Source organism: Polypterus senegalus, chromosome 13 (assembly GCF_016835505.1).
Source record: "Polypterus senegalus isolate Bchr_013 chromosome 13, ASM1683550v1, whole genome shotgun sequence".
NCBI classification, from domain to species: domain Eukaryota; kingdom Metazoa; phylum Chordata; class Cladistia; order Polypteriformes; family Polypteridae; genus Polypterus; species Polypterus senegalus.
Genome location: NC_053166.1, coordinates 157,286,952 through 157,299,326, shown reverse-complemented (window position 1 = coordinate 157,299,326; position 12,375 = coordinate 157,286,952). Strand labels below are relative to the sequence as shown.

Here is a 12,375-nt window from a genome sequence, read left to right as displayed (position 1 = left end):
CTGGCAGCTAGTGAATGCTCAGCCACAAGTACAATGCATATAATGGAGTAAAGATAGATACTTTATTAATCCCAAGGGGAAATTCACATAATCAGCAGTATAATGATACAAAAAAACAATATTAAATTAAATAGTAATAAAAATGAAAAATGAAAAAAAATAAAAATTGAACGCGGGTATTTCGGATTTCACAAACCGAAGAGAAGCTCGTCTGTCTGATGTCTCATGTTTCACATAGCATGACAGAAAGGAAAAAGGAAAAAAAGCAGAGATGGTGGCTGAACTTTCTGTACTTGGCTTACCAGAAAAAGGGGCGAGTATGAATGTTCCAGAAAGTCACCTGGCAGCCCCGTAATTTAACATGGCCAGCGTTTTTCAGTTGTTGAAACTGCCATGGTTTGCCGATAAGATCAGCAACTGCAGTCAGCAAGCTTGACATCAGTTTAAAGAATAAACAAACAAAGAAAATGAGATTGTACTTTATAGATGAAGTGCTGCTGGAGAGTGTTGTATACAGCAAATTGAGAAAACATATTATTAAAACAATACAGCGCAACGGATTATAATAAACACTGGCTATACACTGCTTGGAGGTATTGAGATTCATTATAGGGACTATCAGTTTTTTGCATCAGATCAGAATAAACAAAAACGAGTAACTTTTACAAAGAAAGCAACCCTAAATTCAACCCATTGACAATGAACAAATGGAGACTCAAAACAAATGACTCCCAATAGGCGCGTTTTGAAATGTTTCTTTAGAGATTCTTCAAATGAAATGAGATGGGTGTTTAAGTGATTCTCAGCCACAGCAGGAGAAGTATTTAATTTGAAAGTATATGTTTTCATGCTGTTTTTCCATTACACTATATTCCAGAAGCTTTTATGCATCTTGGAGAATGAATTAATGCTATGGTAATTAAAAGCAAAAGTGGTGTATAATATTACCTTTCATCGCGATTTGAAGGTAGAACTCATTTTCAAATGTGCAATTTGAATGAAATGTTGTTTTTTCACTCATTTCAGTTGTTCCTGTTTTGTATTTTGTTTTGTCCCTTTTTTTGGGAAATTCCTTTTTGTTTTTCCAGTTTGCTCTGAACATTTAGGTTTAGGAGGTGGAAGTCATTTTGATCCACCCCCTTCCCTCATTATTCAGTTTTCTTTTGCTTCATTTAAGTGCACGCCATGGTGGGTAGCTAGGCACAATTTGTAAACTGTGGAAAAAAACTACAGGAGAGAATTTTCAAGGCAAAACAGACAAGTGGGTATTAAATTCCTTAGCAGTTTAATACTTTGAAAGGACTGAAGCTACAAGATGAGGAAAGTGTTAAATTGGATTTGATGTCTTTGGTTCATATGATGCCTTACAAATTAAATTGAATAAGGAGGGTCTGGTGGTCTATGGTAAATAAAGTCAAAGTGACATAAGTAAGTAAGTCTGTGTTTCACTCATAATTACAAATATTCTATCACTCTTATCAGTCTTTCTGTCACTTGGTAGCATCAGCCACAAAGCAACCTGGATGGGGTGCCAGTCCATTGCAGGTCCGCAAATACTCTCACTGAGCAAATTATTAGGGACACTGCATAATTGCTGTACAGGGCCTTCTTTTGCTCGCAAAACCACCATAGTTTTTTGCAGCATGGATTCGACAAAATATGGGAAGCATTCCTTTCAAATTCAGGTGCATTGACATGATTGCATCTTGCATGTAAGAGTCATTTCCTAGTTATGTAAGATTCATAAATATTTTACTAAATGACAAAGCATAATCAATGGGAGGTTCCATAATACCCCCACAAGTAGAATTATTTTGGTATATTCTTGCCATTTCTAACAACTTTGAGTAAATCTTTATTCTTCAGTTAGTGACAGCCTTGCCATGTGTAAGATGTAGAGGCATACGGTTTTCAAATCTGTGACCCTGTCTGAGGGCCTACAGGCTCTCTGAGTGTGTGAAATAACTCTTTAAGAAAACGGTGCTTATTTAAGCACGAAGCCATACGCTTAATAGCGTACAGAAGAAGAACTTTTTAAGTATAGAAATAACTAAAGTTCCTCAAGAAAAGCTAAGTTTAGACAAGATACATTTTTCTTTTTTTGCCTTTTATTCTATGTGTGTAACTATTTTTTCTTTTATTCTTGTGTGGATTATTTGCTTTTAACTTTCACTAAATAATTTTAAAACAAACTTTTGGACTGAGAGATTTCTTTCAGCATGCGTTTTATCCGTGCTTGATCTTGCCTTGTGCTTCGCCGGCTATAGTGCAATTTCTGCATATTTGTTAGCCGTACATTCATGCTACGAATCTCCCATTTTATCGCCTCCCAAAAGTGCTCCGTTAAACTCATATCCCGTGAATGGAGAGAACACTGAACTCATTGTCATTTTCATAAAACCAGTTTGAGACAACTGTTGCTTTCGGAGACATGTACTGGAAGTATCCATTAGAAGACTTGTACATTGTGGCCATGAAGGGATGTACAGGTGCTGGTCATAAAATTAGAATATCATGACCAAGTTGATTTATTTCAGTAACTCCATTCAAAAAGTGAAACTTGTATATTAGATTCATTCATTACACACAGACTAATGTATTTCAAATGTTTATTTCTTTTAATTTTGATGATTATAACTGACAACTAATGAAAGTCCCAAATTCAGAATCTTGGAAAATTAGAATATTAATTAAGACCAATGCAAAAAAAAAAAAAGGATATTTAGAAATGTTGGCCAACTGAAAGGTATGAACATGAAAAGTATGAGCAGGTACAGCACTCGATATTTTAATTGGGGGCTTCTTTGGCCTGGATTACTGCAGCAATGCGGCGTGTCATGGAGTCGATCAATCTGTGGCACTGCTCAGGTGTTATGAGAGCCCATGTTGCTCTGATAGTGGCCTTCAGCTCTTCTGAATTGTTGGGTCTGGCGTATCTCATCTTCCTCTTCATAATACCCCATAGATTTAAAGTTTGTCAGCAGCAGGAAGCATGAAGTGCTCTAAAACGTCCGGGTAGATGGCTGCGTTGACCTTGGACCTCAGAAAACACAATCGACCAACACCAGCAGATGACATGGACCTCAAGCAACGTGGATTCTATGCCTCTCCTCTCTTCCTCCAGACTCTGGGACCTTGATTTCCAAAGGAAATGCAAAATTGACTTTCATCAGAGAACAAAACTTTGGACCACACAGCAGCAGTCCAGTCGAGACGCTTCTGACGCTGTCTGTTGTTCAAGAGTGGCTTGACACAAAGAATGCGACAGCTGAAGCCCATGTCTTGCATACGTCTGTGCGTGGAGGTTCTTGAAGCACTGACTCCAGCTGCAGTCCACTCTTTGTGAATCTCCCCCACAGTTTTGTTTCACAATCCTCTCCAGGGTACAAGCGGTTATCCCTATTGCTTGTACACTTTTTTCTACCACATCTTGTCCTTCCCTTCGCCTCTCTCTCTATTAATGTGCTTGGACACAGAGCTCTGTGAACAGCCAGCCTCTTTAGCAATGACCTTTTGTGTCTTGCCCTCCTTGTGCAAGGTGTCAATGGTCGTCTTTTGGACAACTGTCAAGTCAGCAGTCTTCCTCATGATTGTGTAGCCTACAGAACTCGACTGAGAGACCATTTAAAGGCTTTTGAGTTAATTAGCTGATTAGAGTGCGGCACCAGGTGTCTTCAATATTCAACCTGTTCACAATATTCAAATTTTCCGAGATACTGAATTTGGGACTTTCATTAGTTGTCAGTTATAATCATCAAAATTAAAAGAAATAAACATTTGAAATACATCAGTCTGTGTGTAATGAATGAATCTAATATACAAGTTTCACTTTTTGAATGGAATTACTGAAATAAATCAACTTTGTCATGATATTCTAATTTTATGACCAGCACCTGTATGTGATCAGCAACAACACTTGTATAGGCCGTGGCATTCAAGCAGTGATCGATTGGTAATAATATAACCAAACTGTGCCATGCAAACATTCACCATCACCACCACCATGACCCTGGTCTCTTGACACAAGGCAGGTTTGGTGCTGGATTCATACTGTTCTGACCCTGCCATCAGTGTGCCTCAGGAGAAACTGAGATTCATTAGAACAGGCTACATTTTTCCAGTCTTCAGTTGTCTAGTTTTGGTGAGCCTGTGCCCACTGCAGCCTCAGCTTTCTGTTTTTGGCTGTCAGGATTGGAACCCGAGGTGGTCTTCTGATATCGAAGCCCATCTGCTTCAAGGTTTGGGGTGTTGTGTATTCTGAAAAGCTTTTCTACTGACCACATTTGTACAGAGTGGTTTTGTGAGTTTCCATAGCTGTTGTGTTGGCTTGAACCAGACTGGCCATTCTCTTTTGTCCTTTTTCATCAGCAAGGCATTTCCGCCTGCGACAGTGACTGGATGTTTTTTGTTTATTGCAACAGTTTTTTTTTACCCCCAAGCTGTTAGACTGCTTAACAATATGCTACCCCCTGGGATCTTCCACACGGCCTCAACCACCTCTAAAAACAGAACTTTTATACATGCAGGCCACTGTCCTGCAAAGACGAGTGAGCAGGTAGAGGAGAACTGAAAATCCCATACTGACATTTAAGTAATGTGACACTCTTGATATCCTTCTGCTGTGAAACATTCTGACCTGTCATTGTTTACACGTCTTCAACAACTATTATCATACACTGATCATTTCTGTATTATCTATATTATTTATTATATTACATATTTATTGACTATATGTGTCTAGATTGCATAATACCATACATTGCATCAATGTTCATATTGCTAACAACACGTCAATATTGCTGCTACTTCTTTGTCTTGTCTTTGCACAATGTCTTGCCTTGTTTGTGTTTTAGTTTTAAATTTTTATTCTATTTTTAATTTATTATTTGCACGTCATGTTGTTACACTGTGGACCCTGAACTTCACAATTTCATCTATCTGTATACCAGTATATGGTTGAGATGACAATAAAGTTCACTTTGACTTTGAACATTCTGTAGAAACTGTTGTGCGTTTGAAAAGTTACAGAAATACTCAAACCAGCAACAATAATGCCATAAGGCTGGGATCATATTTTTTCCTCATTGTGGACCTGTTTTGCATGATAGATATTTACACATTTAATCCGGTGTACTGGTCTTCATAATAATTTGCACAGTGATTGAATGGATTCCCACACAGCTTCATTCTGAGTCGATTTTAAGTGGTTGATTAACCTAATGCTCCCATTTTTGGGACGTGGAAAGAATAGTACCTGCAGAAATACCCAGCCATACATAAGGAAGACATGCAAAGTCCTCCTTACACTCTTACCAGGCTAGGATTTAAACCCAGTGTCTTGACCTTTGAGGGAGAACACCAGGGGCAAAGCAGGAACCATCACACTATGCTTTAATATTTATGGATTTTGCATGTGTGAGTGAAATGTTAGTCCATCAAAGGTCACACTCTCTCTCTCTCACACATACACACACACACACAGAGTCATCATTATAAGTCATTGTAATATGTTTGCCTTTGCTTTACGAGAGGCAACCAAAATGAGCACAGGAAAGATGTTATCTGGACTCAAGACGGTGTTAAGGCTGGGAATCAAATTTGCTTTCTTTCAGTTGTGACACAGTCTGGGCCTCCATGCAACATGCTAATAAGGTATCTAGCTATCCATTTTATGGACTTATTTTTTGTACAGTACAGGCCAAAAGTTTGGACACACCTCATTCAATGTGTTTTCTTTATTTTCATGACCATTTACATTGGTAGATTCTCACTGAAGGCATCAAAACTATGAATGAACACATGTGGAGTTATGTACTTAACAAGAAAAGGTGAAATCACTGAAAACATGTTTTATATTCTAGTTTCTTCAAAACAGCCACCCTTTGCTCTGATTACTGCTTTGCACACTCTTGGCATTCTCTCGAGGAGCTTCAACAGGTAGCCACCTGAAATGGTTTTCACTTCACAGGTGTGCCTTATCAGGGTTATTTAGTGGAATTTCTTGCTTTATCAATGGGGTTGGGACCAGCAGTTGTGTTGTGCAGAAGTCAGGTTAGTTGGACAATCATTTATTTTTCAACGGGACAATGACCCGGCTGTGTAAGGGCTATTTGACCAAGAAGGAGAGTGATGGAGTCCTGTAAATGGTCATGAAAATAAAGAAAACACATTGAATGATGAGGTGTGTCCAAACATTTGGCCTGTACTGTATTTTAGAGCAGCAGCATCAACACATTAAGCAATTTTTGGTGTGATATCAATTCCATTATGTTCATAGAGAGTTAATTTAAAATTGTCACTCAATTTAACATGTCTGCTTTGGGAATGGCATGTGCGATGAATACCATGCAGACATGAAGAAACATGCAAACTTTGCAAGGACAGTTACCAGGCTGGGAATTAAACCAGGACTTGAGAGATTGTGAGGCAGCGATGCCCAACCATCCATCCATCCATCCAATATTCAACCCGCTATATCCTAACTACAGGGTCACAGGGGTCTGCTGGAGCCAATCCCAGCCAACACAGGGCGTGAGGCAGGAAACAAACCCTGGGCAGGGTGCCAGCCACTGCAGGCCCACCCACCCTGTCATTCTTTTTTTTTTTTATATATAGATGTGGCTATTTATTTTTGTAAACACAAGATAAAATTTAGTCTGCTGTTTTAGTCATAGATAGATAAATAGATACTTTATTAATCCCAAGGGGAAATTCACATAATCCAGCAGCAGTATACTGATACAAAAAAACAATATTAAATTAAATAGTAATAAAAATGAAAAATGGAAAAAAAAATAAAAATAAAAAACAGACAATAACTTTGAATAATGTTAGCATTTACTCCCCCGGGTGGAATTGAAGAGTCGCATAGTGTGGGGGAGGAACAATCTCCTCAGTCTGTCACTGAAGCTACTCCTCTGCCTGGAGATGATCCTGTTCAGTGGATGCAGTAGATTCTCCATGATTGACAGGAGTTTGCTTAGTGCCCGTCGCTCTGCCACAGATGTTAAAGTGTCCAACTTTACTCCTACAATAGAGCCTGCCTTCTTAACAAGTTTGTCCAGGCATGAGGCGTCTTTCATCTTTATGCTGCCTCCCCAGCACACCACCACGTAGAAGAGGACACTCGCCACAACCGTCTGGTAGAACATCTGCAGCATCTTATTGCAGATGTTGAAGGACGCCAACCTTCTCAGAAAGTATAGTCGGCTCTGACCTTTCTTACATAGAGCATCAGTATTGGCAGTCCAGTCCAATTTATCATCCAGCTGCACTCCCAGGTATTTATAGGTCTGCACCTTCTGCACAGTCACCTCTGATGATCACAGGGTCCATGAGGAGCCTGGGCCTCCTAAACTCCACCACCAGCTCCTTGGTTTTGCTGGTGTTCATATATAAGTGGTTTGAGTCGCACCATTTAACAAAGTCTTTGATTAGCTTCCTGTACTCCTCCTCCTGCCCATTCCTGATGCAGCCCACAATAGCAGTGTCCTCAGCGAACTTTTGCACGTGACATAGCATACTTATGAAGAAATCCACATTAATGAAGGATACGTTTCTGTGTGTCTGTCATTCCCAGAGATGGCATATCACAAACAATTTTATAAAATTCATTGCATTTGTCATTCAAACAGATGGCACATCACAAACATTTTTCTAAAATGCATTGCATTTGTCACTCCAACAGATGGCACATCATAAACATGAACACAAATTCCATGCCAAAAGGCACATAACAAAGACGTGTGCGTTGCATGGTGCACTGCAAACCTTAACACTGAGTTCGACCTTGATTACTTAAATACCAACCCGTCTTGAGCAGGGTACTACAGCTACTTAAATTATATTTTCTGCAGCCTCATTATGTTGTAAATTCTACTATTTCAAAATCTAAAGCTTTCTTTCAGTTGTTGAAAACATTTTTACAGTGCGAGTACTGCCAAGGTATCACACAGAGTGTCCAACATGGACGTTTAAGCAGTCACTTTGTCCTTTCAAGTCCAATGTCTCAGACTCTAGTCCCCATTGATGTGACTAGGATGTTATTAATATTTCTTGCTTTACCTTTGTGATCGTGTCGGTTGTAGGCTCAGTGAGTGTTAGTGCTCTTAATGGCAGTGTTTGGACCCCGGTTTGTTCCCAGACTTTTGTAGATTTTGCTTTGTTTTTTCCATGTTCACATGTCTTTTTTTTATTCTCTTCCATGAATTAGAGCCTCTGATCTGTCCTGGTGTAGTGTTTCTTGCAGTAGATTGGCGTTTCTTTCAAGTTTAGTTCTTGCCAGCTTTCTAAGGTATCTGATACCTCCTTTCAAACCATTACTGCAAAAATGGGTTCAAAAAATAAAATGATGAAATGCAGTCCAACTGTAATTACATCTTTCCAGAACATGGGTGCTTCATTATTTTGAAAAGAGATCAGTAAATGCTATTTTATGTCTGTCTGTTAACCATTTGTAAGATAGGTTAACAGACAGTTAACCTATTTATAATGAATTGGCACGGACCTTCTTGCCGCTTACTATAATGGAAAACGATTTTCATCTAATTTTAAAACGTTTTTTTTGTGTTTTTCCAAAACAGAATAGAGCTTCCTGCCAGTGTAGCTGCTACTGAGTGGGTTTAATTATGTGAGGAGTCTGTAAATGAGCTGACCTCATGACATATCATTATTTGTGTTGTTGAGCTCAGGGAAAATGAGTGTGGCAGGAAGCCAGCTACATCAGGTGGTCCCTAAGCATTTGTGTATGTTAAAGGGGGGAAAAATAAAAGCTGATGCCTAATGTAAGCAGCTGTTGCAAGAGTTTGCAGGTCTAGGAATGCTGTACACGGGTGAGTCTCTGTTTTTTGGGGAAAAATGTTGCCAGGTTGTAGATTGGACAGTAAAGAACTGAATGTTCCATGTAGGTACAGATCTGCTGGCAGCTCATTTGGTGCCTGTTAATATTATGTGTGTTGGTCCTGGCATACACACGTGCCCTGTGATGTTCACACATTTTACCTAGGAGTTCGCTCCAGCTTTCTGCCATTCATCCGTCCATCGCAATGCTGATTTCAGTAAAATTGGTTGGGATGGATTGAGTTAGTACAGGGGTCCTCGAGTGTGTACAAGTGTACACACAGTAAGTCAGTTTAACCCATAACATATATTTTATATAGTAACAAGTCAATTAATTTGGTTTATTTAAGTCAAAGAGGTCATTTGTTTGTAATTAATAATAACATAAAATGGCTGATGTTTTACTAAAGGAGCGTTTGACTTTGGTTTAACCTAATTTTCCTTTTATAAATAAATGCAAACCCAATTTTCACTTTGATGCTGTGATCATTGGATTCTTCTTTTAATTTGCACTTTTCTTAGTGATTGTGGTCTTCTGGGTATCTTTTCTGAGGTATTCAGGCCCAAGGAATCCATTTCCGCATTTTTATTTTTTACTTGAAGTCTATGTTTATTTTTTTTAGTTGTACCTCTTTATTCTTTGAAGCCATTTTGTTTGAAGAACATGCTCGGCTATTTTGTGGATTTTACATTGTTTGTTACCTAGGTAACATTTACCATAATAAACCTGTGTGCCATTGTGAACAACGCTTTACATCCTCTCACTGACACGCTATTACTGAGGACTTTCAGTCAACAGATTATTAGGCAGAAGTGTGTCAAGAAACTTCACTGGTGCCTGCCTATGTAGTGCCTCCGTGAGACTGTAATTGCCAGTCAGAAGTTTTCTGTCTATTTTTCTTTCTTTTTAGTTATTCTGGTGTATGTTTGAGGGCAGTTTGTTGTTTGTCATAATATTTTTTTTTTGGCTTTTGTTAAAAATAAAGAATTTATTAGCGAAACAGTAAATTGAATAATTTTCAAAGTCAAAACAATCCACAATTCCAAAATACTTAAAAATCCTTTCCAGGCTATTTATATCTTAAGAGCATGTGATTCCAATAATCAAAATGGTCAAAGATGCATCCAATATTAACAAAAGGGAACACATTAAGAAACCAAAAATTACAGCTGCAACAACAACAACATTTATTTCTATAGCACATTTTCATACAAGCAGTAGCTCAAAGTGCTTTACATAATAAAGAATAGAAAAATAAAAGACACAATAAGAAAACAAAATAAATCAACACTAATTAACATAGAATAAGAGTAAGGTCCGATGGCCAGGGGGGACAGAAAAAAACAAAAAAAACGGCTGGAGAAAAAAATAAAATCTGCAGGGATTCCAGACCATGAGACCGCCCAGTCACCTCTGGGCATTCTACCTAACATAAATGAAAGTCCTCTTTGGATTTAGGGTTCTCACGGAAGGACTTGATGATGATGATGGTCACGTAGACTTCTCCCTTTTAATCCATCCATCATTGTTGGAGCATCATGAAGCTTTGAGTAGGTGGAGGTGGCGCAGGCAGAAAAAGAAACAGAAAAGAGAGTTGGGGTCAGTACAGCTGCAACAACAACATTTATTTCTATAGCACATTTTCATACAAACAGTAGCTCAAAGTGCTTTACATAATGAAGAACAGAAAAATAAAAGACATAGTAAGAAATTAAAATAAGTCAGCATTAACATAGAATAAGAGTAAGGTCCGATGGCCAGGGGGGGGACAGAAAAAACAAAAAAAAACTTCAGACGGCTGGAAAAAAAAAAAATCGGCAGGGATTTCAGACCATGAGACCACCCAGTCCCCTCTGGGCATTCTACCTCGCATAAATGAAACTGTCCTCTTTGTAGTAAGGGTTCTCACCGAAGCACTTGATGATGATGGTCATGCGGACTTCTGGTTTTTAGTCCATCAATGTTGGAGCATCATGGTGCTTTGAGTAGGTGGTGATGGCGCAGGCCGCCACCAGAAAGAAACCGGAAAAAGAAACAGAAGAGAGAGTAGGGGTCAGTATGGATTTTAGAGTCACCATGAATAGTTATTATAATGAACTAGCCAACCCGCGGCGTAGCATACGCCGCATAATGATGTATTGATGGGTGAACACCTCCTGAAAGACACAGTTGTCCAAATGGGGTTGGTTTTGAGGATACGACTGTAGGTGAATGAAAAGATGTAACTCTGGAGAGGGCAACATACAATACAGCGTTTTACACGCCGCATACAGCGATTCACATCTGCGACAAATATGATTTTTCTTAGATGGTGCTGTCTCATCCACCCACGCTCTCGAAGCATACACACTGCCTGGTCATGTGCCCGCTTGCAAGAGCAACCAACAGAGACCCGCCCACCAACTGTAAGACCATGGGACACCTCTCGCAAACTGTTCTACACGCTGCATACAGCGATTCACATCTGCGACATTATTTTTCTTAGATGGTCCTGTCGCGTCCACCCTCGCACTCGAGGCATACACACTGCCTGGTCATGTGCCCTCTCGCAAGAGAAACTCACGGAGAGCCGCCCACCAGCTGCCTGTGTGTGTGCCTCTGTCTGTCTCTGGCACTGCCTATGTGTGTGCACAGCTTTCTCTTGCACTGCCTCTGTGTGAACCGGTCAGGCACAGAGAAGGTCAGCTGCTGAGAGAGCGTCTCGACTGTTGCAGGTCCTGCATTGGTGAAGCAGGTGAGACGGTAATGAAACAGAAGCACAGGGCTTATTGGTCTTTAAAGACTGCTTCCTTCATTGTGTTTAAACCTAAGTTTTGAAGGATTGTTTTAAGGATCCCATGGGATACCCCTCGCAAACTGTTTTACACGCTGCATATAGCGATTCGCTTCTGCGAGAAACATGCCTCCATGAACAGTCAAAGTGGCTCAGAGCTGCATGTAGACTCTACGACAGACGAACATACATGACGCCGTTTTTCCTGTGTCGTTGCGTCCGAGTTGGTGGGCGTGGTTCTGCGAGTTGTCGTTGTATCCATTGGTCTTAGAGTTGGTGGGCATGGCTCCTTCCAGCGTGCGCCATGGGCATCTTACTTGTCGGCGGCTTAGTGAATCCCATGGGTGTCTTGCCTTTCCATGGCTGTCTTGCCTTAGTGAATTATATATATAGATTGAACATACAGAGTATCAGGATTAAATTAAAGTGAAGTTATGAGAAGGCCATGTTACAGTAATGTGTATTCAGCAGTTTTTTTTAAAGTGCTCCACTGTATTAGCCGGGCGAATTCCTATTGGCAGGCTATTCCAGATTTTAGGTGCATAACAGCAGAAGGCCACCCGCCTCACCACTTCTTTTAAGTTTTGCTCTTGGAATTCTAAGCAGACACTCATTTGAGGATCTAAGGTTACGATTTGGAATATAAGGTGTCAGACATTCCGATATATAAGATGGAGCGAGATTATTTAAGGCTTTATACACTAACAAATGCCACAGTGATTTGCTGCAACATACAGGAGTCTTATATAGTGCCCTCAGGTAA

General features: G+C 39.7%; 1 protein-coding gene across 1 annotated transcript in view; it reads left to right on the top strand.

The window, feature by feature from the left end:
* The window catches only part of fam234a (family with sequence similarity 234 member A), a 45,977-nt gene that overhangs the window by 4,017 nt on the left and 29,585 nt on the right, over positions 1–12,375 (top strand). The gene's annotated exons all lie outside the window — the stretch shown is intronic.